The following is a 25161-nucleotide window of genomic DNA, read 5'->3' as shown; positions in this document are numbered from 1 at the left end:
AGCAAAGAGACAAAGCAAATCTAGATCACCTTAGGGTTGCGTCCTTTCCCAAGTATTTGATAACCCGAGTAAGTGGTAACCCAGGTGACACTTCGGTGATATGAACTGATGGCTTTAACCTCAGGTCTTCCTCTCCTACAAGTATCTCCGGTTTAAAAAGCAGACCGAGGCAAGTAATGCTTAACCCAAACAGATGACCTTGCTAATAGTGGGGTTTCTGGCACTGTGACCCTGCTCTGGTGTTTGGTCTCGTGGATGTCCATCCCTTCTGCGCCCCATCAAACTGCAGTGAAGGCCGGCTCCCCTGAGATCACAGGATGAGCTCCTACAAGTTTAAGGGACCCTGCACCAAATCAGGCCCATGAAGGCTGTCTCATTATCTGGGTCACTTCTGCGTACATTAGCAAGTCACAGTGGGCAGAGCAAGCTTGCGTCCTGGGCCCTTCCAGTGACAACTCTGCTGTCTTGAAGAATTAAAAGTGTAAACTTCAGGTGCACGAATGTAAAATCGTGATGCTAACAAAGATGCCTGCCTCCAAAGTTCATGGTGAAGATCCGATGAAGTACTGGACAACGTTTTGTGAACTACGAACACTGTGCAAATGCAGGCGCTTTTTGTTATTAAGACACTAGGATGCAGCACTGCATATAAATTAATGCCTTCATGATGAGCATTGCGTTCTGTGTGCAGGTAAAGCACAAGAAATGTGACACTTAGTCGTGAGCTCCGTGCATTTACAGTCTGGTCGGAAGGCCGGTCACTCATGTTGGGTGACCACACAAGCAATGCAACATCCTTGTTACTGGGGCCTCAGCTACAAATACAGACATGTGAACAACTCATACTCAACAGCCGTTGCCCATCTGACCTCCTCACAGTTGTCTAAGATCCCCTGGGCAGGACCCCACCATTGCTCCACCCCCTGCAGCAGAGTATTAAGTGGGGGCAGATATGTGGGTTTTAGTCATCCGAAAGGGGTCCTTAGAACATGCTCTTCCTGAGATGCCCAGTGGAATTTATAGGGTCTGCTGCCGCCAGGCTGGTCTCCTTGCCCCTGTCTGTCCTCCTTTCATAGCAGTAGTTCCCTGAGATCAGGGTCTGTACCCAGCTTATGCTTGTATCTGCAATGCCAAGCACAGGAACTGGCATAGCATTACAAAAAAAAAAAAAAAAAAAAAAGTTTACGGGAAAAACAAATGAAGAAATAAACCATATCATGGGCTACATGATTTGGGGGAGGCTAGCCTAAGAATGAAATCCCATATCACAGGCAAAAGAAAGGAGGGTCAAAATGATACCAAAAAGTGAAAACATGTGTGTGCATAATATGTATTTGTAGATATGTAAGCATGCAGGAAAATGGGAAAGAAAACACACTAGGTTGGGTGGGGGGCAATGGGTAAGAAGCAGAGAGAAGAGACAGCCAAAGATAAAAAGGGAAAATTAAAAGAAAACACTCTAGTATTTATAATAGAACCACACATATGTACCTAAGCAAAATTAGAAATGGGGGATGATAATTCTCTGGAACAAGCCAACTAAGCAACTGAGTCTAACTCAAGGGAGGAGATGAGCTGAATGTTCCCAAACACACATGCAGAGAAATGAGGCCTGAGGCCAGGAACCCAAAGGGCACCTTGATAGTAGCAGTGCCTGGGCCTGGGTGCTCCCCAAATGAGCTGGGGCCCCCAGGCTGTGGGCTCTCTGGGCTCCAGGCTTCCCACCAGTATGTTCAACTTCAGCCAAGGACGGGTCCAAATAAAATGGTTCACACAGCTAAGCCTGCATCATATGAGCTGAACTAATATCAACAATTACATCAGGAAAAATGTGTTTACCTTGGTTTCCCGCCACAGAAAATGGGTCCAGAATGATGTTGAACATACGCCTTTCATTCCTGCTTCTATTAGAAGGACAAATAATTTAACAGGTGGAACTCAGAATTCCATGGTTCTTTTTTTTTTTTTTCTTTTTTTAAAATTTTACTGTGGAGTAATAAACATTCCACTTTTGGTCAACAAAATCTGGAACCCTTCTTAGCAGACCTCAGCGAGCTCTATTTATTTTGCAAAAGCCCTCCTAATGCTCACACGAGCAGTGAATTGGAAAGGACATGAGAGTCCAATCAGACTGTGCTTTCGCCTGTTATCAGTACAATATGTTGCTTCAACTGAGAGACCAAAATTCTCTAAGTCCTCCAAGAATTGATCCAGACAGCGAAAAGAGAGGAAATCCATTTGACTTTAACAAGGCAATTGGTCCAGACTTCATACAATATCATTTCAGTCTAGAATTTTCATCATCACTGCCAAAAACATCAAACAGAAACATTACAGGACTTTCACTCAGTTTTCACTCTCCAAAGAATAGCCATCTTGTTCCAGGCCTGAGCAGCAAGAAAGGAATTAAAGAGAGATGGGGCAGGGAGTTGTCACATGGAGATTTTAACTGTTTCTCACTGTGTGATTTCTAAGTTTCATGACAATTATTACTAAAAAATTAATGAAGTTTTTTAAGAGACTACTACAGGCAACTATATGCCAATAAAATGGACAACCTAGAAGAAATGGACAAATTCTTAGAAAAGCTTAACCAGGAATAAATAGAAAATATGAATCACAGATCAATCACAAGTACTGAAATTGAAAATGTGACTTAAAAATTTCCAAAAAACAAAAGCCCAGGACCAGATGGTTTCACAGGTGAATTCCATCAAACATTTAGAGAAGAGTTAATACCTATTCTATTTAAACTCTTCCAAAAAATATTGCAGAGGAAGGAACACTCCCAAGATCATTCTATGAGGCCATCATCACCCTGATACCAAAGCTACACAAGGATAGCACAACAAAGGAAAATTACAGGCCAATATCACTGATGAACATAGATGCAAAAATCCTCAACAAAATATTATCAAACTGAATCCAACAATATATTAAAAGGATCATACACCATGATCAAGTGGGATTTATCCCAGGGATGCAAGTATTCTTCAGTATCCACAAATCAATCAGTGTGATACACCACATTAACAAACTAAAGAATAAAAACTATATGATCATCTCAATAGATGCAGAAAAAGCTTTTGACAAAATTCAGCACCCACTTCTGATAAAAACTCTTCAGAAAGTGGGGCTAGAAGGAACCTACCTCAACATAATAAAGTATGACAAACACACGGCTAACATTATTCTCAATGGTGAAAAGCTGAAAGAATTTCCACTAAGATCTGGAACACAACAAGGATGTCCACTCTTATCACTTTTGTTCAACAGAGTTTTGGAAGTACCAGCCACAGAAATCAGAGAAGAAAAAGAAATAAAAGGAATCCAAATTGGAAAAGAAGAAGTAAAACTGTCACTGTCTGAGGTGACATGATACTATACATAGAAAATCCTAAAGATGCTACCAGAAAACTATTAGAGATCATCAACACATTTGGTAAAGTTGCAGGATACAAAATTAGCATACAGATATCTCTTGTATTCCTATACAAGAAAGATCAGAGAGAGAAATTAGGGAAACCATCCCATTCACCACTGCACCAAAAAGAATAAAATACCCAAGAATAAGTCTACCTAAAGAGACAAAAGACCTGTACTCTGAAAATTATGAGAAGCTGATGAAAGAATCAAATATGACATAAACAGATGGAAAGATATACCACGTTCTTGGATTGGAAGAATCAATAATGTCAAAATGCGTAAATGACCCAAGGCAATCTACAGATTCAGTGAAATCCTTATCAATGGCATTTTTCACAGCCCTAGGACAGAAAATATTAAAATTTGTATGGAAACACAAAAGACCTTGAATAGCCAAAGAAATCTTGAAAAAGAAAAATGGAACTGGAGGAATCAGGCTCTCAGTCTTCAGACTATGCTACAAAGCTACAGTCATCAAAACATTATGGTACTGGCACAAAAACAGAAATATAGATCAGTGGGACAGTACAGAAAGCCCAGAGATAAACCCGCGCACCTACAGTCAACTAATCTATGACAAAGGAGGCAAAAATATGCAATGGAAAAAAGTCTCTTCCATTAGTGGTGCTGGGTAAACTGGACAGCTATGTATAAAAATGAAATTAGAACATCCTCTAATACGATACACAAAAATAAACTCAAAATGGATTAAAGACCTAAGTGTAAGGCCTGATACTATAAAACTCCTAGAGGAAAACATAGGCCAAATACTCTCTGACATAAATTGCAACATATGTCTTTTTTCATCCACTTCCTAGAATAATGAAAATAAAAACAAAAATAAATGAGACCTAATTAAACTTAACAGCTTTTGAAGATCATAAAAAAAGAAAAGACAACCCACAGAGTGGGAGAAAATCTTTGCAAATAAAGCAACTGACAAGGGATTAATCTCCAAAATATACTAACATCTCATGCAGCTTTTGTCAAAAAAAAAAAAAACCAGCATGATCAAAAAATGGTCAGAAGATCTATATAGACAAAGAAGACATATATGGCCAAAAGCATACGAAAAATGCTCGACATCACTAGTTATTAGAGAAATTCAAATCAAAACTACAATGAGGAACCACCTCATGCCTGTCAGAATGGCTATCATTAATAACTCTACAGATAACAAAGGAAAGAGAGGGTGTGGAGAAAAGGGACCTCTCCTACACTGTTGATGGGAACGTAAATTGGTATAACCACTATGGAAAACAGTATAGAGGTTCCTCAGAAAACTAAATATAGAATTGCCATATGACCCAGTAATTTTACTCCTTTGCATATTCTCAGACAAAACCATAATTCAAAGAGGTACATGCAACCCAGTGTTCACTGACACACTATTTACAATAGCCAAGACATCAACCTAAATGTCCATCAACAGAGGAAAGCATTAAGAAGACGTGGTACCTATCTATCTGCAATGGAACACTACTCGGCTGTGAAAAAGAACAAAATAATGCCATTTGCAGCAACAGCGAAGTTGGACCTAGAGATTATCAGACTAAGTGAAGTAAGTCAGACAGAGAAAGACAAATACCATATGATATCACTTATATGTGGAATTTAACTAAAATGATACAAAAGAAACATTTATAAAACAGAATCAAACTCACAGACTTCAAAATCAAACTCAAGAGTTACAAAGGGGAAACTGTGGTGGGGAGGGATAAACTGCGAAGATGGGACTAACATATACATATGTAATAGATAATTAACAAGGACCACTGTAGAGCACAGCGAGATCTCAATTTCTACAGTAATCTATATGGGGAGAAGGAATAGATATATGTATACGTATAACCGATTCACTTTCCTGTAAACCTGAAGCTAATACAAGATTGTGAATCAACTATACCACAATAAAATTAAATTTTTTAAAGTTAATGAAGTTTTTTATGTCTTTATTTCTTTTAAGTTTTATTGAAGTACAATTTACAAGGTTGTGACAAAAGAAGTGACCCAGTCATACATATACACATATCCATTCTCTCTCAGATTCTTTTCCTACATAGATTATCACAGAATACTGGATATAGTTCTCTGTGCTATACAGCAGGCCCTGGTTGGCCAGTCATTCCATATACCTCAGTGTGCATATGCCAATCCCAAATCCTTCCACTCCCCACCTGTCCCCTTTGGTAACCACAAGTTTTTCCAACTCTGTGAGTCTGTTTCCATTCTGCAAATAAGTTCACTTGTATTCTTTTCTTTTGGATTCCATATATAGGTTACGTCATATGATGTTTGTCTTTCACTGTCTGATTAACTTCACTTAGTATGATAGTTTCTAGGTCCATCCATAGAGATGTAAATGGCATAATTTCATTCTTTTTATGGCAGAGTAATATTCACCACATCTTCTTTATCCATTCCTCTGTTGATGGACATTTAGGTTGCTTCCATGTCTTGGCTCTTATAACAGTGCTGTGATGAATATTGGGGTGTATGTACCCTTTCAAATTATGGTTTTCTCTGGGTAGATGCCCAGGAGTGGGATTGATGGATAGTATGGGAGTTCTATTTGCAGTTTTTTTGAGGAACCTCTATACTGCCTCCCATACTGGCTGCCATCAAAGTACATTCCCACCACCAGTCTAAGAGAGTTCTCTTTTTCTCCACATCCTTTCCAGCATTTATTATTTGTAGACTTTTTGATGATGGCCATTCTGGCTAGTTTGAGGTGGTACCAAAAGTTAATGAAGTTTTGAAATTAATGACAATTGGAGGTTTCCCCATATGTCAAATGCTCCTCCTTGAAAAGACTCTCCAACCATACTCATCAGATTATAACATTCACCCTTTTTCTTTTACTTATCTGTTCCATGTAAGCATTTAGTAGATTACTCAGGGAATTACAGTGTTTGTGGTGGATATTGATTGAAAAATATCTCAATGATTTATGTGCATTAGAGTGCATTAGTAAAGGCAACTCTAATTACTACCATGAATAATCTCTGAAATATATAATGTGTCAAACACAATAAATAAATAAATTGCTCACATGAGGTCCAAAATAGGTGGTACAGATTGGTGGCAGGCCTTTCACGTGAGATTCAGTGACCCACGATCTCTCTGTCATATGCTCAGCTCTCTGCTAGGACAATGGAATCCCACGTTCAGCCAGTAACACGGGGATCAGAGAATGGAAAAGCCAAATCCACTTAAAAAAATCTCGGCCCAGAATGACACAGGTGAGCCCCACTCAGGGTATATTAATCAAAGAATGCAGTCAGAATATTGTCTTCAGAAAAAGAGGAAACACTTCTGATAAAAAGCCAGTCACTGTCGGCTATAGTCAGCCAACTGGGACAACCCACACTCTCATAATCCACACTTCATTGTACTGCATTTGTATTATATTGTATTTTAATTGTTTAATACCTCATGGTTCCTAGTCAGATTCGTTCACCACTGAGCCATGATGGGATACATTGTATTATAGTTACCATGGTAATTTAGGAATTCTATTTTGGTTCAGGGTGTGTGTGTGAGAGAGAGAGAGAGAGAGTTGGTGGGGAGGGAGAAAAAGAGAGAGAGAAAAAAAGAGAGACCCAGGTAATTGGACTACGATGACCTAGCAGAATCAATCCAGGACACTTGCCACAGATAAACATTTAGGGAATCCTAAAATGGTCCCCTACTGTAAAACTGAAGTCCAAAGTGATACAGATACACTCATGAGGATCCAAACTCTAAGGCAAAGAGTTCATCTAAGAATTTGGGGAGCAATACAAAACTTTGCCAAGCACTTTGCCTTCATTGGCCAAAGCGGCCACATGGATGCTCATGTTCTTCCAGAGGCTTTGCCTGGACAGGTGCAATGCCTCCTGAGTTCTGGCTTGTTACAGGTCACAAGACATATCAATAATTATCCTTTGATCTTCAAAAAAGCTCTGTATAAGAATCACAGCAGGGATTACTCTCTTTTTTTTATTTCTCAGGGTGGAAACTGAAAGCAATGTGACCTAAAGGTAAATAGAGATAGGACTTAAAACTCAAAAGCCAACCTCCCACCACATCAGCAGGCGTTAACTCCCTAGGAAGACTGTGACTCCAGTCATTTCCACAACTACAGCTGGCTTTCTCTTTCCACACTGATCACTTTCTTTAGATCATTCCTCGCGCTTTCACTTAACAAAAGAAAGATCGACCACTTTGTTCCTTAAGCATGATGAAAGCTTACCCCTCAATATTCATAAACCCTAAGACTTGGTTACTCGAAGTATGTATGTGGACCAGCAGCACTGGAAGCCCCTGGGAGTTTGTCAGAAACGCAGATTCTCAGGCCCATTTCCTGATCCTCTGAATCAGAGTCTCTGTTTAAACAAGATCCTCAAGTGATGCTTCAGCACACTAAACTTTGAGCAGGATTGCTCTAGGAAACCCTTTAACATATTACCTTGAGTGCTTAATAGGGGGAGAAAAGACCTAATATAAAGACTTTCTACAAATCAACAGGAAACAGAAAAACAGGTATAAAATAGACAAAATATAAGGACAGTTAATTCACAGATGAAATACAAATGGACAATAAACATAAACTTAAAATGTTCATCTTCTCTAGCAATTTGGGAAATGCAAATTAAATCAACATGTAATTACACACTGCTATATAGAAAATAGAAAACTAGAAGTTCCCGTCGTGGCACAGTGATTAACGAATCCAACTAGGAACCATGAGGTTGCGGGTTCGGTCCCTGCCTTGCTCAGTGGGTTAACGATCCGGCGTTGCCGTAAGCTGTGGTGTAGGTTGCAGACGCGGCTCGGATCCCACGTTTCTGTGGCTCTGGCGTAGGCCAGTGGCTACAGCTCCGATTTGACCCCTAGCCTGGGAACCTCCATATGTCACGGGAGCAGCCCAAGAAATAGCAAAAAGACAAAAAAAGAAAATAGAAAACTAACAAGGACCTACTGTATATAGCACAGGGAGATCTACTAAATATTCTATAAAATCCTACATGGGAAAAAGGATGGATATATGTATATGTATAACTGATTCACTTTGTTGCACATCTGAAACTAGTACAACACTGTAAATCAACTATACTCCAATAAACTTTTTTAAAAAGTCAACTCCAGGACATATAAGCAAAAAATAGCTGACTTTAACATTGAAGGATTTTCCAAAGCATAATGCAATTTGTTCCTTCAAAAAACAAACAAAACAACCTATCAGATTAGCAAAACTTATAAAGTCTGATAACCATTAAATTGAAAACCCTTTGGGAAAAGATCATTTTCCTACACTATGGGAGCTTAAATTGTTATACAGGCACACCTCATTCTATTGTACAAATGTTGCATTTTTTACAAATTGAAGGTTTGTGGCAATCACGCCTCAAGCAAGTCTATAGTGCCATTTTTCCAAACAGCATTTTCTCACATCATGTCTCTGTGTCACATTTTGGTAATTCTTGAAGTATTCCAAATGTTTTCATTATTACATTTATTATGGTGATCTGTGATCAGTGATCTTCGATTATTATAGCAAAAAGATTACAATTCACTGAGGGCTCAGATGCTGGTTAGCATTCTTTAGCAATAAAATATTTTTAAATTAAGATATGTTATTTTTTTAGATATAATGCTATCGTACATTTCACATACTGTAGTGTAAGCATAACTTTTACATGCACCAAGAAACCAAAAAATTTCTGTGACTCACTTTATAGCAACATTTGCTTTATTGAAGTGGTCTGGAACCAAACCCACAATATCTCCAAGGATGTCTTTACTCTCTCTCCTTTATTTATTTATTTATTTTAGTTTCAAGAACTTTGACCAAAAATTCTACCCTGGGAATCCAGTTTATAGAAACACCTGTTAATATATCAAAGACAAGGAGTTCCCTTTGTGGCTCAGTGGTTCATGAACCCAACTAGCATCCATGAGGAAGCAGGTTCAATCCCTGACCTCGCTCAGTGGGTTAAGGAGCTAGCAATGCCATGAACTGTGGTGTAGGTCACAGGTGCGGCTTGAATCCTGCATTGCTGTGGCTGTGGTGTAGGCCAGCAGCTACAGCTCTGATTTGACACCTAGCCTGGGAACCTCCATATGCCATGGGTGCAACCCTGAAATAAGTAAGTGTGTGAAGGGATCTTCATTATTCCATTTGAATTGTGAAAGATGATGAAGGGAATATAATTATCCATGTGTAAGAAAATAGTTAAATAAATTAAAAGTATCCATACCAGAGAATCATGTAATAATTTAAAAAGATGTCAGTGTCATGAAAAGAAAAAATGTTTGCAACACACTTCTGAATGCCTAAACAAGCTGCAGAGTAGTATGTGCATTAGGCTCTCATTCCTGTGTTTTAAAACGACATAGGACCGAGGTGTGTGTATTTGTTAAAACTCATGACACACCAAACTTAAAATTGGTACATTTTATTTTATGGAAATCTCACCTCACTAAAATGTATTAAAAGGACTACACGTGTATATGACAGTGGATGTTATATATGTATTTTCAGGCTGACAAAATGGTCCATAAGGAACACAAGAAGCCTGAGAAAGTGGCATAAGCCTAGGAAAGGAAAGCACCAGTGGGAATTTCTTTAGTGTTAGTATTTTTCAACCAGCATGCATACTTCCTCTATTCTAGAAAGCACAAGTTAAAAATCTAAATGAAATAAATGCAGCGAGCCTGAATCAATATGGAAACCCGAATCCAGCCTAGCCTCATCAGTTCCTTCCACTGACTGAGTTGAGTCCTTTGCTATCTGGTGTGAGGGTCTACCTTTGAAAGAGTTGTTAACATCACACACACCATCGCCAGACTGACTCTCCCTAAGCACTGGTTTATTATGTCATAGATGACTACTGAGCAGACTTAAACATCAAGCCCTATGCTAAAAATTTTGTGGAAATTTGATCCAAAAGAAGAAGACATAGTTCCAGCCCCCCATCCTATCACTCCATTCGTGAAGAAGATTACAGCACTCTCAACCAAGCAGTGTAATAGGTCTATATTAGTTCGTGCCTCTTGCTGCCTCGCCCACTGAACACTGGTTATCATTATTTTCCTTATTTCTTACCTACTCTGGTCAAATGAATCCTTAGGCTGTCCTAAAAACATCCCAGTCTTTGCTTCTACTGCCCTGTCACCTGGACTCCCCGTTTCTGCTATCATCATCACCCGCTCTCATCTACTCAACAAGCTCCATCTCCACCTTGTCCAAGAAGTTCTTGCTAAGCCCTGAAACCCTCAATTACCTCCCCTCCCCTGATAACTGTCAATGATTTGTTACTTCATACTTTTTTTTTTGTCTCTTTAGGGCTGCACCCATGGCATATGGAGGTTCCCAGGCTAGGGGTCCAATAGGAGCTGTAGCCACCAGACTACGCCAGAGCCACAGCAACACCAGATCTGAGCTGTACCACACTCACAGCAATACCAGATTCTTAACCCACTGAGCAAGGCCAGGGATTGAACCCATGTCCATGTCCTAATCGGGTTCATTAATTGCTGAGCCATGATGGGAACTCCTACTTTATACTTTTTTAAAACGTTAGACAAAGGAGAGGAAATTAATAGGGAATAAGCGATTTTCCAAAAGCCTGATGAGGTCTATTTTCCTCATTTTATAGATGGATAAACTGAGGCTTAGTGAGGTCAGGTGACTTGGTCAGGCTTATACAGCTCATAAAATATGGGCCAGTCTTCAAACCTACTTCTGACTGTCCCTAGAGCCCATGGCTTTGCTCACACCATGCTGCCCTCCCAACCTGTCACTGAGGCGATCTCATTGAACTCTCACACTGCTGTCTCAAGAAATACACGTTGATTGATTGATGACATGTTCAGTAGCAATGTGGTCTAGTTCAAGGGTTTCCCGCAGCTGAATTTGATGAAAAGCCCCTGCTGGGCCCAGAGAGGTTTAACCTGCTTCAAACTCTGGCTTTCTTGCAGTATCATCAGTCTCAGTCCCAAGACCTGAAGCATGAAGTTTCATGTACTTACAGAGCCTTAAAGTAACATCAGAGATGACAGAGTTTGAGCACAAGCCCTGGCATCTGGGGCCAGGGTTCAGTGCTGGGGAGCCCCATCACTCTGCTTCCCAAGGTTCTCCCAGGTGGTCATTTGGCCATATGTGGGCTGGGCTGACTTGGACAAGCTGCTTTGACCTTACCTCCTGAGACCTGTACTGTTGGCACATCAACCGAGAACACACGGAGCCCAGGCACCACGATGGCACAAGGCCAGAACCAGACACCCCAGAGTCAGCAAGCTAGATTCCAAGCTAGAGCTCCAGTAATTTGGTAAAAATACCCCAGCATTTCTGAGCCTGTTCACCCAGATACACGACAGGAATTATAGTGCCTTTCCTGCCTACCCTTTAGGAGATTAAGAGAATCAGAGATCCTGCTTATGGAAAAAACTTTATATAGTAAAAATCCCTGTCAGTTCTATATTTCCATATGCTGAAGAGTCACTGTCACTACAGGAGGTGGACGTTGCCATGGACAAAACACTGGAAAAAGGCAGGAGACCAGGGTCCACTCCGGGCTGAGCTGCCAAATCTGTTCATGTTGTAACAGCCAAAAGCTCTGGCCTCACCAATCCTATGGGTCAGAAAGATAGATTTCCAAGTCTGCTTCATTTGGAAACAACAAACACTTACTAGCAGGATGCTCTGGAGGAGAAACTTAAGAAGCTGGGATGTATGCGGATAAGCCACGGTCTCTCGGGTTAATTTCAGCAGCAACATCCTAGGATTACGGGACTCCAGACATAACATTGACCCTCAGTGACTCACTCAGTCTTGGTGCCTGAAGCATCTCTTCTGCATTGCTTCTTATTATCTTCAATTCTCTTGTTATTTTTAACCATCCTGGTTTGAGTGCACTTTAATCCGATAAGCTACCTCAAATCCTTTTTTTGAACCATGTCATCTATAAAACACGTCAATTAACAAGCAACTTGCTTTGATCTGAGTAAGTCATAGAATTTCAGAGCTGGAAAAGAACTCAGATGTCAAATTCAGCCTCATATGTGATAAATGGTAAGCTAGAGAGCCAAAGAGAGAAAAGGACATGCCCAAAGTCATACATCTAGTTGGAGGCAGAGTCAGGAAGGGAGCTCACAGTTCATTACGGCTCCTATCATTGTATAATGTGAGCCGGGGTCTCTTTTTCTCCAGCCAGAAAATGGAGATAATGACACTGTGGTCTTGCAACATGGCCCATCCATGCTATCTAAGAAAAATCTTTGCTGTAATTATTAACTGTGGTTTTTCAAAACTTAGTAATAACACAATGATATTCTTCCTAAAAACTCATAAAAAGCTTCTTGGAAACCTAAGCTCTACTTGTGCCACTGAACCAGAACACTCTGAACTGGGCTGTTTATATATGCAATTGGTTCACTGCACAAAGCTGTCCAATTCAGGGTCCAGAGAAAGCCTGTATAGACTGGCTACACACTGGCTTTAAAGCCTTTTAGGTGAAGGCTGCTGGGGCATAGTGAACACTCAGCCGCTGAAACCTCAAAAATGTATTCACTGGTGGCACTGTGGGTAAAGGATCTATCCAGTGTGACCAAAAATAAGTTAATTAATTTAATTAAATAAGAAAGGTTTTAAAAAATTTATTCCTATTGTTTTTTGAAGCAGACAGAAACACTCGAAGCGCTGCACTGGAGGGTCATCAGAAAACAAACCACAGCTCACGAATGCAGCAATGGTAATACTGAAAAAACAGGCACTCTAGCTCCCTGGTCAAGAACACAGGCTGAGGAGTCAAGACACCGAGATTTAAATTCTATTGTGGCCACTTACTAGCTCTGTGATCCTGAGCAAGTCATGTGACCTCTGAGCTCATGCTCCTCATCTGAAAATAGGAATAAAAATAGTATCTACCTCATCGGGTCTTTATAAAGACTAAATTAGTTAATAATGTAAATTGCTTAAAACAACAAGTAGTACCTGGTAAGTACCCACTGAATGTTAGCTCTTATTTCACTGCTGCAAGCAAAGAATACTAGTGGGGTGGCAGAGTTCGTAAATCTTGCAGCATGACCAACTAGACATGAATCTCAGGTCCTCGTGTCCCAAGCTCTTCCTATTTTAAGGGTTTAAAAAGTGAAGTGTTCCATCCAGCATCAATTTCTAAACTATATGAGAGAAACCTTCTGTTCTTTCTGAGTATTCAACAGAGGGTAGAGATGAAGGTCAGCCCCAAGAACCTGTGAGAGGAGCTCAAGCCATGCTCTGGTTGCTTGCATTAGGGAAGGCTCACCTGCCACTGAAAATGTTCCAGGAAGAACAGCACAACCACTGAGAGGATGTCACTGTTCATTGCAGTGCTATTCACAATAGCCAAGACATGGGAACAACCCAAATGTCCATCAACAGATGACTGGAATAAGAAGATGGAATACTACTCGGCCATAAACAAGAACAAAATAATGCCGTTTGCAGCAACATGGATGGAACTAGAGACTCTCTTACTAAGTGAAGTAAGTCAGAAAGAGAAAGACAAATACTATATGATATCACTTATATCTGGAATCTAATATACAGCACAAATGAACCTTTCCATAGAAAAGAAAATTATGGACATGGAGAACAGACTGTGGTTGCCAAGGGGGAGGGGAAGGGAGTGGGATGGATTGGAAATTTGGGGTTAACAGATGCAGACTACTGCCTTTGGAATGGATTAGCAATGAGATCCTACTGTATAGCACTGGGAACTACATGTAGTCACTTCCGATGGAGCATGATAATGTGAGAGAAAAGAATGTATACGTGTATGTGTAACCGAGTCACACTGATGTACAGTAGAAAATTGACAGAACACTGTAAACCAGCTATAATGGAAAAAAATAAAAATCATTATTTAAAAAAAAGAAAAAGAAAATGTTCCAGGAAGAATAGCAGGACCACTGAGAAGACGCCACTGAGCCTTTGGCAGTGACTCTCAACCATTCTTGACCTGCCCCACTGTACCTCTGGCTCTGACCCATCTTCATGGTATGACCCCGAGAAAATCCCCAGCCCTCTGAGGTCTTCAGTTTCTCCACCTCTAAAAAGAGAGCAGTTTAAATGATCCTTTTGTCTCTTCCAGCTTAACTTTTTGGTTCAATTATTCTACTCACTAATCTCTTTCCAATGTGAAGAAAGCCTTACCAATTACTAGAGAAATTTAAGCACCACACTGGAAAAACATCAAGCAGTTTATGCGAAATACCCAGTAACTACATGAATGGTGTTTAACATAAAAGGACAGAGGCCAAAAACAAACTCGCACAATATGGGAAATGGAATCTTTAAAATTCTCAGTCAGTCCCTTGGAGCTGGTCAAGCAAGTCTTACCCAGGTCATGGGGGTGGGGGGGGCAGCGCTTAGAAACATTCCAGCCAAACCTTTCCCCAGCTCTCCACATGCCCAGTTTTGAGTCACGGAAATGACTCATGACTGTCCAGTTTGAGAATCAAGGTTCTGTTTCCGCAGGTCTCTGCAGACAACCAAAGACTGGCCCGGCTGAGTGCAAACGGAGTACTCAAGACCCAGCTGGATACAGAAAGACTTCGGTCACTCACTGAACAACACGCAGGTCTGGCCCAAGCTGAGCTGCATGAAGACGTTAAAGTCCTCCAAGCTGGGGCCAGACCCTCTTAAAGAAATCCCAGAAGACTCACGGTTATTTCTGTGCATTTCCAGGGTGGCTCTGCAGGGAAGTACCCTCACTTGAAGAAACCCCGAAATAAAATCTACCAGCTTCAAATATGGAGCCTAACTGCAGACGAGCACTTGAGGCATGTTTCTCGAATGAAGACATTTGTTTATTTGGATATCTGAGGCTCTTCACTTTACCAAGGAACTCACTGCCAGATTCTGTTCAAGGAACTTGGGGGTACATTTATGTCTGTTTATGTCCTTTGCTGACTAATCTCTGTTTGCCTCATCTTCCAACAGTCGTCTGCCCTTCCCTCCGCTCGATGCCCAGAGCTTCCATTCGATTTTGGTCAACGGGAAGCACCAGCAGAAAGCAAAGAGCAGGAAGAGAGAGGCTGGGGTGTCTACTTTACTCCTCACTGGATTCCCAGCTGCCTCCCATCTTAGTTCTAGCTTTAGCCCCAGCTCCTGCGTCGCATCCTGCCTCCTGGGGTCCCAGGCTCATCGGGGTCCAGGAACACTCCTGGCCCCTTTCTTTGCCTTGCCCCTCAGACCTAATGGCTTCCCCTGGTTGCCTGTCCCTGGGCACACAGCCCGTTGGTCCTTTCTCCCTGCCTCTGCTCTGGATGTCATCTCTTCACTAAACCCTCCTGCAGGGATTGAGGCACAAGCCATCAGCTATTTGGCCAGATTGAGGTGGTGTCAATATCAGGCTTTAACTGGCTGACTTTAAGAGTCATTGGAGCCAGAGAAAATGCATTTTTGGCATTTTTGAGTAAAAGTCAGTGGAAAAATGAAAATTCAGCTACCAGGTTTTGTAGAACTACGACTGTTACTAAGATTGTTCTAGTCTGAATCTAGCACTCTCAACAAGAGCATGTGCAAAAACCACCCTTCAAAGAGTAACAAAGCTGTCAAATGCTTCCTCTCTGATCTCATCACTAAATGGCAGGTTAGGAGGAGTCCTCATAAATGGCCTCCTGAGTTCTTCAGAAAATTTTTTCTCAAAGGAAACAAAAATGACAGTAGCAGCTACTGTGAATGACAGTAGAAAAGAGCTTAATTGGGATGTATTTTATGAAGCCACACGAACCCAAAACATCCTGTACTTTGCAGCAGAGTAACCGAGTGGGTATCAAACCTCAGAACATATCAGTGGCACAAAGCAGACATCTGTCCTCCCAGCAAGAGCACAGAGACTTCTGGGTCTGTGGCAAAATTGTGAAAGCGATACGTCCCTTCTTGCTACTCTTGAGCTTCTCTGAGTCGGTCACTGCCTCTTTCTGCCTCTGCAGAAACCAGGAGAGGCACAGACACTGATCATTCAGTCACTCCCAAATTCATGGGAAACATGCTGCTGAAAAGAAGGGCAACTCCTTTCCCTGCACAGAACGGACCACATCTCTTAGGGCATCTTTCAGAAGCGTCTACGATGCAGGCTGCTGCTAATTCTGTCTCCAGATGCGTATCTTCCTTGGCTGCTTATTCATCCTCTGAACAGTTATTGTGTCTATTCTATACCAACTATAGGTATAAAGTTGAGGACAGAGTAATTTTGTTTAAATTAAAAGTTAAATTTTAAAGTAGATAAATAAGGAGTTCCTATCGTGACTCAGTAGTTAACGAATCCGACTAGGAACCATGAGGTTACAGGTTCGGTCCCTGGCCTTGCTCAGTGGGTAAAGGATCCAGCGTTGCTGTGAGCTGTGGTATAGGTCACAGATGCGGCTCAGATCCCGAGTTGCTGTGGCTGTGGCACAGGCCAGCAGCTACAGCTCCGATTCGACCCCTAGCCTGGGAACCTCCATATGCCGCAGGTGCGGCCCTAGAAAAGGCAAAAGGGCAAAAATAAATAAATAAAGTAGATAAATACTTTCAGAGTGAGAACGTCTGTGAAGAAAAGAAAGCAGAGGAATGGGCTAGAGAGTGGCCAGAAAAGCCTGGCATGCGAGATGCCGCTGAGAAGAAACTCGTTGCATCCGAAGTTCAGCCCTGCGTCCGCCGTGTGGATCTTGTGCGCACGCGCTCCCTCAGCCAGCCCGCCTCACACGTGTTTCGCACACTTCAGTCCCACCCAGTGTGAGCCCCATGGGCCCTGGGCCACCTCCACACCTCTGGACCCTTGTTCAGACAGAAGCATCTCTTTGGGTGGCCCCTCTCACACCCACCCACGCTTCCCTGGCTCCTCACCTTCCAGTCTCGGGTCCAAAGTCTTTTTACACGGGCTCCTCCTGACCCACTGCCTCTGCCTCCACTGCCCCTTTTTCTCAGCCTTCACTGAACCCTGCACACACGTTGAACACGCTGGGACACTTCTCACATCGTATCAGAATTATTGCTGTGATCACCTGTCCTCGTATTAAGCTGCAAGCCCCAAGTCATACGCCCAGCATCTCTCACTGCACTTGGCCCGCAATACAAATACGTGAGGAACAGAGAATGTGTGAGCTTAGAATGGACTTTTCCTGATTTTACAAATAAGGAAATAGAGGCTCAGAGAGGTGAACTCACTTACCCAAGGTCACACAGCCAGGAAATGGTGGAAGCTGGAATTTAAAACTGGGTATCCTGAAGCCAAATCTTACATGTAGTGGGTTAGCATCCAGCTAATTAGGGTAAAAGAAGGAAATCTGGGCCTGAAATAGCAGAGTCACTGGCAGCCCCTGCACAGGTGTCATTTTGAGCCTCTGCAGATCTCTGCATGAGCCCCTTTCCCCGCTGGCCAGAAACTAAAGCTTATCTGTGGTATTTAAAGGTCCAAGAAATTGGGCAAAGTTTCATGGTGGGGATGGAAAATGTTGTCTGCTTCTGTCAAATTTCAAAATCTTGCAGTAGTTGTCTTACTTTTTTTAATGTCCTTCATTCTAAAAATATTCTCCCACTCCCCCTCCAAGAAATTCCCTTTTGTCATTGAAATGGTCAAAGAAAACCCTGAAGAGATCAAAAAGTGGCAATTCAGGGCGAGCAGCCCAGGGCGGCTTGGATCTCTGAGAATTCTCCAGGCCCCAGGGCAGAGCACCCAGCTGAAGCAGCTGACATTTCTTTAAAAATCTATCCTTCTGCCGCTGCTGGGAAGGTAGCCTTGAGGTGGACACGCTCCCTGGGAAACCCGGGCGCCTGTGGGGATTTCAGGGGAGAATCCCAGCCCCCTCCATGTGCGCATAAGGAAGCAGGAAGCACCCCCGTTATTTCATAGCTTCACCACCCCAGACCCAGGTTCCTCCTGGTACCTTCCCTGACCACAGCCATCTCCACTCATCCGACCCACATTCACCACATGCTCTGTTTTACTTGTGTCTTGTGCAAACCGTCGCATTGGAGGGCAGGCCAACATGTCTTCCGCAGACTGTCGCATGGAAGGCAGGCCCGCGTGTCTTCTGCAGACTGTCGCGTTGGAGGGCAGGCCCGAGCCTCACACCTCCTCAGTCCCTGTGATGTCTCACCCCTGCCTGGAGCACAGGAGGTGATTAGTAAGTGAGGCAGCAAGGTCCACGCCCGCACATGCAGAGTCACGAGTGGGTCTCACATAACACAGCTGCTCTAATCCCAAGGGGGTCGGCGGACCAGAGGCAGGGCTTTCTGAGGTCATATTCCAAGGGGAGAGGACACATACCTTTCCCAAACTCCTGTCTGGCTCAGGAGTGAGGAAGGGCCCAGTTATTTGGAACACGAGCCCCAGAGCATCCCCTGTACGTGTGTGTGTGTGTGTGTGTGTGTGTGAGATAACACTAGCACAAGCCACAGCCTTCACTTCTGACCCCCACTTTCATCCAGCGCATACTAGAGACTCACATGTGACATGCGTAAGGCGGGGCTGGGCCCATGACACCTGGGCCCCATTTCTCCCCGACAGGTACCTGGGTAGAAGATGGGGAAGGATGGGGCTTTTCCTAAGTGCAACTTTGTTCAAATAAGAAACTGCCCTACAATTTGGAAGTCGATTTCCCGAAGCTTGGCTTGTATTTCAGTTCAAAAGGGAAAGAACAACTAAACAATGAAAGAGGCAACCACACTCTGAGCCTGCCCATGATATATGCAAAAAGATTCTTTCAAGAAACAAATTACCGACTGTACACCGGGCTCCATCTTGGTAGGCCTTAACCTGCAATGCTTGATAAAAGCTTGGCAACTAGATAAATAAAGTCATTGTATAAAGTATGTTGAATTACTCCTTCAGGAAAGGTGAATGGAGAAAACAAGCCCTCACCTCTTTCCCATGATTTCTAATAATCATACGATCAGCTTTTTGGCCACCACAGGCAAAGAGGAATCCCCCTTTCTTTCATGTGAAGGTGACTGCTATCTAACTGGGAGTCAGAGCCGCATCTCAGTCTCCCATCAACTGAGTTAATCTCTCCAGATCCACAGGCAACCCTACTACAGAATGAAGCAGAACCAGACTGAGTTTGTTTCATCTTGCCAAAAGAATGCTCTGATGAGATGAGTTCTGTTGCCACTGACAGAAAGTGCAGTATTATAGTGAAATCAAAATCAGTGCCTCTTGGTCCTAAACATAACACAATACTTTCATGGCTCAAAATTCTGAAACCTGTGATAGTGAACATCTTGTTCGTGTTGATTTTGGCCACTTCCAAAGACGGTATGTGTATCTCTCTGCCACCCACTAAATCTCCCACCCTCGCCACTTCATCACAGACTCCACATTTATAAAGAAAATCTGCATAAAAGAAAGTCCCACTCCTCATAAAACGATGGTCTCTACACACAGGAATGTTTTTTATGGAAAAAGCACTTTCAAATTGAAGTTCTAAAACATAGTTAAACAGGGATTGTCTCATTGTTTGGGTACCATGTAAAGAATAAATGTGTATCATAATGAATAATTTTCAAACTCTGTGCTCCATGTACAACAGTAAAAGAGATTCAACTCCAATGTAAGCACCTTGAGGGAACAGGGTTTAATTAACTGCAACCCCAGAAACTATCAGAGTTCCTGGAATATGGGAGATAATAAATGCTTGTTGAAAGACTAAACGTCAGACTTGGCCATATTGGGGGCTATATTTGAAAAGAATTAATCCCTACACCCCATGCTCTCTCTCTTTCTCTTAATATCCGTACATACACACACATAAGCACATGCACACACACGTGGACACATGCACACACATGATAAGCTTATCTAAGCTGATATATACAAATATAAAGGAAAAAGATATGGCATTCTATCTGGAAATTATAGTTTAGAAAGGTCAGGAAAGACTCGACCTCCTCATTCTGGTACTCACTCATCCTGAGAGATTATACATCTGGAAGAGGAAAAAGTGAAACACATAGTGCTATGAAGCATCCTTTGGTTACAACTTAAAACTTCAAATGAACTTGAAAGATTGGAAATTGGAAACATACATTCAATCCTCTGCTTTTCCTCTACCTGCTTTTTATTTGCTTGTTTACTTGCTGTAGTTGCTGTTTAGCATATTAAAACATAAACCTGTTTAAACACTCATGTTTTTCCAGAGAACCTGTGAGAAAAGGCACGGTGATTTCAGGAGAAATCCCACTCACCTACAGACACCACGCACCCTCAAACCCAAAGCCCCAGTTGCTCATATTTGTTTCCCAAACTGATCGGCAAACCCTGGCTTACTGAAGACTAGACCCAGGGATCGCTTTCATGCATACGGCTCGTTGGCTTTATGAGTTCTTGGCAACCATATAGGTCTTGGATTCCTTTGCAAACAGCGAAATCATACTTCCTCTTTATGGGATACCAAGAGTTCATACCAAGGGCTACTGTGAGACATTTTTGGTCTGTGCCAAAGAATAACCAAAGGCCACCACGCTGCTGACATGAAGACAATCCAGCATTAATAAAAGTAGAGTTTCTATTTTAAATAGAGAGACACATGTGGCTTGAACCAGGCTGATCTTGGATATCACTGTTTGCTAACGAATCACCTCAATAACCAAAAATGCCAGTCAATATCACTAAAGATTCAGCAAGTTTATCTTAAAGGATAAGATAACGTGGTTTATCTATTCATGAAGATTTCTGATTTATATTTAAAAGGATAGTGTTAAAAATAAAGCCTGACATTTCTACAGGACATTAGAGTTTGCAAAGCTTCTTTCCTCCCATGACCCCTTTTAAAATCCCTTATACCTGCCCACAGGCAGATGAGGCAGGTTCCAAGGTGATGTGCCTGCACCTCAAGCAGGAGGGTAACAGGAGGTAAAATGAGATTCTTCCTAATAACACATTATAGAATGAAATGCTAACCCACCAATGCAGGGCTTACAAAGGAAACATCCCAGAAATCAACATTTGCAATCTTTAGTCCAAAATCCACCCTGAAAAACTGTGAGGTTGAAGAGACCTAAAAGAAAGGATTTCTTTGGCAAGAATGCTAAGCATTACACCACCCCTAAAGACACTTCACAAGGAAAAGAAAGGGATAGCGTCCCTTTTACCTGTGGGAGGCTTCAGGGTTACAGCTTGGAGAACTCGACCTGGGGTCAAAAGGCTGAGACTGCTGCCAGCTCCAAGCCTGGAGAAACCCAGAAGAGGAGGTGGTGATGGGTCCCCCTAAAAGCAGAGGGAGGAGAGAGGCTGCACTGGAAACAGCCTGGGTTCGGGTTTCCCTTGGGTTTCATAAGGACCCTGTAGAAAGATACCAGAATATAGCATGTTATGAAAAATTCTGCCCAAGAATCCTCCTGGGAGCTGGGTGCAAGATAACCCTAAGCAAGGCTAGAGGTTGGTGTCTGGAGTCGTAAGCAGCCAATATGAAGGGGCATCAACCGTGTTAATAAACAGCAGTCAATGCCAGTGTGAGTGCTGAGCTACCCCCACCCCAGAAGGCAAACCTGATGACCACAGGCCCCATCAAACTGCACCTTTCTTGCTCCCTAAATCTCTCCCATAAACCTTTTCAGCCCTAGAAGGCCCAGAGCTGACTAGGGACAGGTACTGGGGGAGGAGAGCAGCACAAGACCCCAAACAGAGAAGATCACCATAACCCCGCACCTCCACTTACAGCCTTCCCTGCCTGAGGTATGATGGAGTTGGGGAAGGGGAGAAGCTTCAATGTAAAATGAAATTTAAAGCATCAAAAATTCAAAATATCTAGCAGTGCCCACTGTGGCACAATGGGATTGGAGGCATCTCTGCAGCACTAAGACGCGGGTTCGATCCCCAGCCTGGCACAGTGGGCTAAAGGATCCAGTGTTCGACCTGAGGTGCAGGTCGGAACTACAGCTCGAGATGATCCCTGGCCTAGGAACTCCATATGCCACAGGGTGGCCAAAAATAAATAAATAAAAAATAAATGTAAATAATCTAGTGGCCACCCTACAAAAGCTTGAATGCCCAGTAACTGATGATTACACTTCATGGAAGGCCTGAATCTGGGACCATTGGGCTAGGGATGGGCTACCCTATAGTCCATTATGGAGAACAAAATCTGATATGAAAGGAAGAGAAATCAACAGAAAACTGTCCCAACTTTGCTCTTGAGAAGTCTTGATATTATAGAAAAGACAAACCATGTACACTGGACCCTCCTGGGCCAGGACCCTCACCTAAAGGCCGGTCCTTCCCCAGATGCTGACCTGATCCGAGTCACACTTCCTTCTCCCAGATAAAGAGGTAAGGCATGGATCTGTCTACAAGTGATCAGGTGACCAGCTGCTCAAAGCTCTATGTGCTGAAGAGTCTCCAGACCTCACAGTCATGTGTGAATTTAGAAGATGGAGAAAGGAAACTTGAAGAGTGTGTCTCCCTCAGGGGACAGAGTTTATAATGATCTGGAGACAAAGCCAAGAAAGGCAGGATGGGCTTACAACTGCCTCTCTTGATACCCCACCTGATTCTTCCTGAATTTCATAGTCTCCTAACACCTTACATTGCTTCTTTTGAATTCAACCATCATTGATTTTGTGCCTTCTCTACAAGAGGCACTGTTTTTAAAGAAGCACCTAAGGGGAATCAGATCTCCTCATTCCAGCCTCAGCCCTGGTACTAATATGCCATATTACTCCGTGGGCAAGCCCTTTCTCTCTGCCACTCTCCTTCAGTTTCCTGGATGTAAATAAAGTCAGAGCACTCAGTGAGATGACTGCTAAGACGAGCATTGCTCTAACATGTGATACCATGCATGGGACCAGGAAGGACTTAAATGTGGCTAAATTATGTAGAATGAATTAGTTCTTGAATGTGAATAACATTCTCTAATCTGCAGAATTCTTGCACCATTCATTATATAGATGGTTTGTATCTTCTGCACCTTTGATTCTAAGGAATTGGGGATATTAGCCTTACTAAACAAATGAGGAATCAGACTGAGAGGAGTGAGATGAATGATCCCAGGTCACACCAGCAGCAGGAGAGCTTGGACCAGAAGCTACGTGTCTTGATTCCCAGTCTGGTCTCCTTTCTTTGCTCACAAATTCTGGTGTTTGCAGTCAGTAACAACATGGCATCTCCTGGGAACTGGAGAGGGTCCCTTCTCACTAACGCCAGGTAATGATATTACACTGATCTTCCTCAGCGTCCCAAAGCCTGGTCTGATGAAGTGGCCTCTTCCCAGAGGGTCTTGTGAACCTCAAATAACCTTCTTTCTAAGTTTCCTTCAGTAACTCTGACCATTTGGAGAGAAAACAAACCTATACACAGAGGAATTTAAGGTGTTATTTTAACTTTGTATACCGTGCATAAAAAGCTGCCCTTACACTTGAATTTTTGAATATAAGTTGTGGAAAAGAGAAGTTTTGGCACATGTTCTCCAGGTGAAAGCCCCAGGGCCTGAAGTTTAACTCCAGGACAGCAAACAAAGCACCAGAGTAAGCCCTACCCTCCTCTCGCTCCCACACACCCCCCTCCTCTTCATCGTCACTCACCAGCCACCTGTGAGGTTCCAGACTTTCTGCAGGCATCTGAGTTTAAAGCCAGAACTGCGCCCCAACACTCTCCTGTCTTTTCCTATCTTTGTCTTGTTTCCTGAAAGAAGAAAATTTTCACTATATTGTTTAAAGAGAAATAAAAATCAAGAGCATTTCAGTCATTACAAGAGCACAGACCATTCTTATGACACACAGACCCAACACACACACACACACACACACACACACACACACACACACACACACGAGTGCCATAAACACAAATTACCAGATAGTTACTCAGGATGTCAGCAACCCCAAACCATCCAGGACACTGTTATTGATCTAACAGAGGAACATTCTCCTGAGAAAGGACTTAAAATAGCAAATGCCCAGTGGCACCAGGCATTTTTCTGGGTGCCTAACCTGCGAAATATAGACCTCAAAAAACTTTATTATACACGATGTTATTCCTCTTTTTCAAACTAGAAAAAGTAAGCTCAGGAATGCTAAGTAACAGTGCCTGGAGACACACAACTTATAAAAGATGGAGCTAGGATCTGAACTCAGGAATTGATACAAATTCCATGCTCTTTTCTCTGTTTTGTGCAAAATCTCCAGTGATAGGTAGCCGTCTAAGATCTGTATAATTCACTCTGATTGGTGTCCTCAAGTCTTCCCCTGCAGAGTATAAAATCAGGAAGCCACTATGTATGGACAGCATCTTCATAGAAGCAACTAAAACACAGGAGACATAAAAAACATAGCTGGCATTGCCGGTTATATTTTATAATGTATTTTCACATGTGTCATGTCGGTTGATTATCATGACACACTGAAGCAGTTTTAACTGTCCCTGCTTTGCATTTAAGAAATGAAGCAATTGTCCTTATGTTTCCATGTCTGGGCGCAAGAGCCAGGGCTCTTTCAATAGTCTCTGAATGTTTCAGTATATTGTAGTGTGGAATCATCAAGGCTGATCAGGCATGGTCAATCTGTATCAATATCTGCTGATGACTAAGAACAAGAAAGCAAATGTTCTTTTTTTTTGGGGGGGGGAGCTTTTTAGGGCCGCACCTGCAGCACATGGAAGTTACCAAGCTAGAGGTCAAATCCGAGCTGCATCTGCTGGCCTCACCACAGCCACAGCAACGCCAGACCCGAGCCACATCCGCAATCTACACCATAGCTCACGGTAATGCCAGATCCTCAACCCACTG

The 25161-nt window shown here is 42.5% G+C and overlaps 1 long non-coding RNA gene across 8 annotated transcripts in view; it reads right to left on the bottom strand.

The window, feature by feature from the left end:
• Window positions 1–25161, bottom strand: part of LOC106509894 (uncharacterized) — a 434988-nt gene that overhangs the window by 361368 nt on the left and 48459 nt on the right. For all 8 annotated transcript variants that reach the window (XR_014842537.1, XR_014842539.1, XR_014842540.1 and 5 more), the window contains exons 2-3: window positions 23960–24059; window positions 21533–21722 (exon numbers count right to left, since the gene is read on the bottom strand). This is a non-coding gene — a long non-coding RNA (uncharacterized LOC106509894). The remainder of the gene's footprint in view (window positions 1–21532; window positions 21723–23959; window positions 24060–25161) is intronic.

The sequence above is a fragment of the Sus scrofa genome, chromosome 3, assembly GCF_054392235.1.
Source record: "Sus scrofa isolate SSC_HxYL_T2T_F1_AM1 chromosome 3, Sscrofa_HxYL_maternal_Yorkshire_Landrace_v2.0, whole genome shotgun sequence".
Lineage (NCBI taxonomy): Eukaryota > Metazoa > Chordata > Mammalia > Artiodactyla > Suidae > Sus > Sus scrofa.
This window is presented reverse-complemented; position numbering and strand designations above follow the sequence as displayed.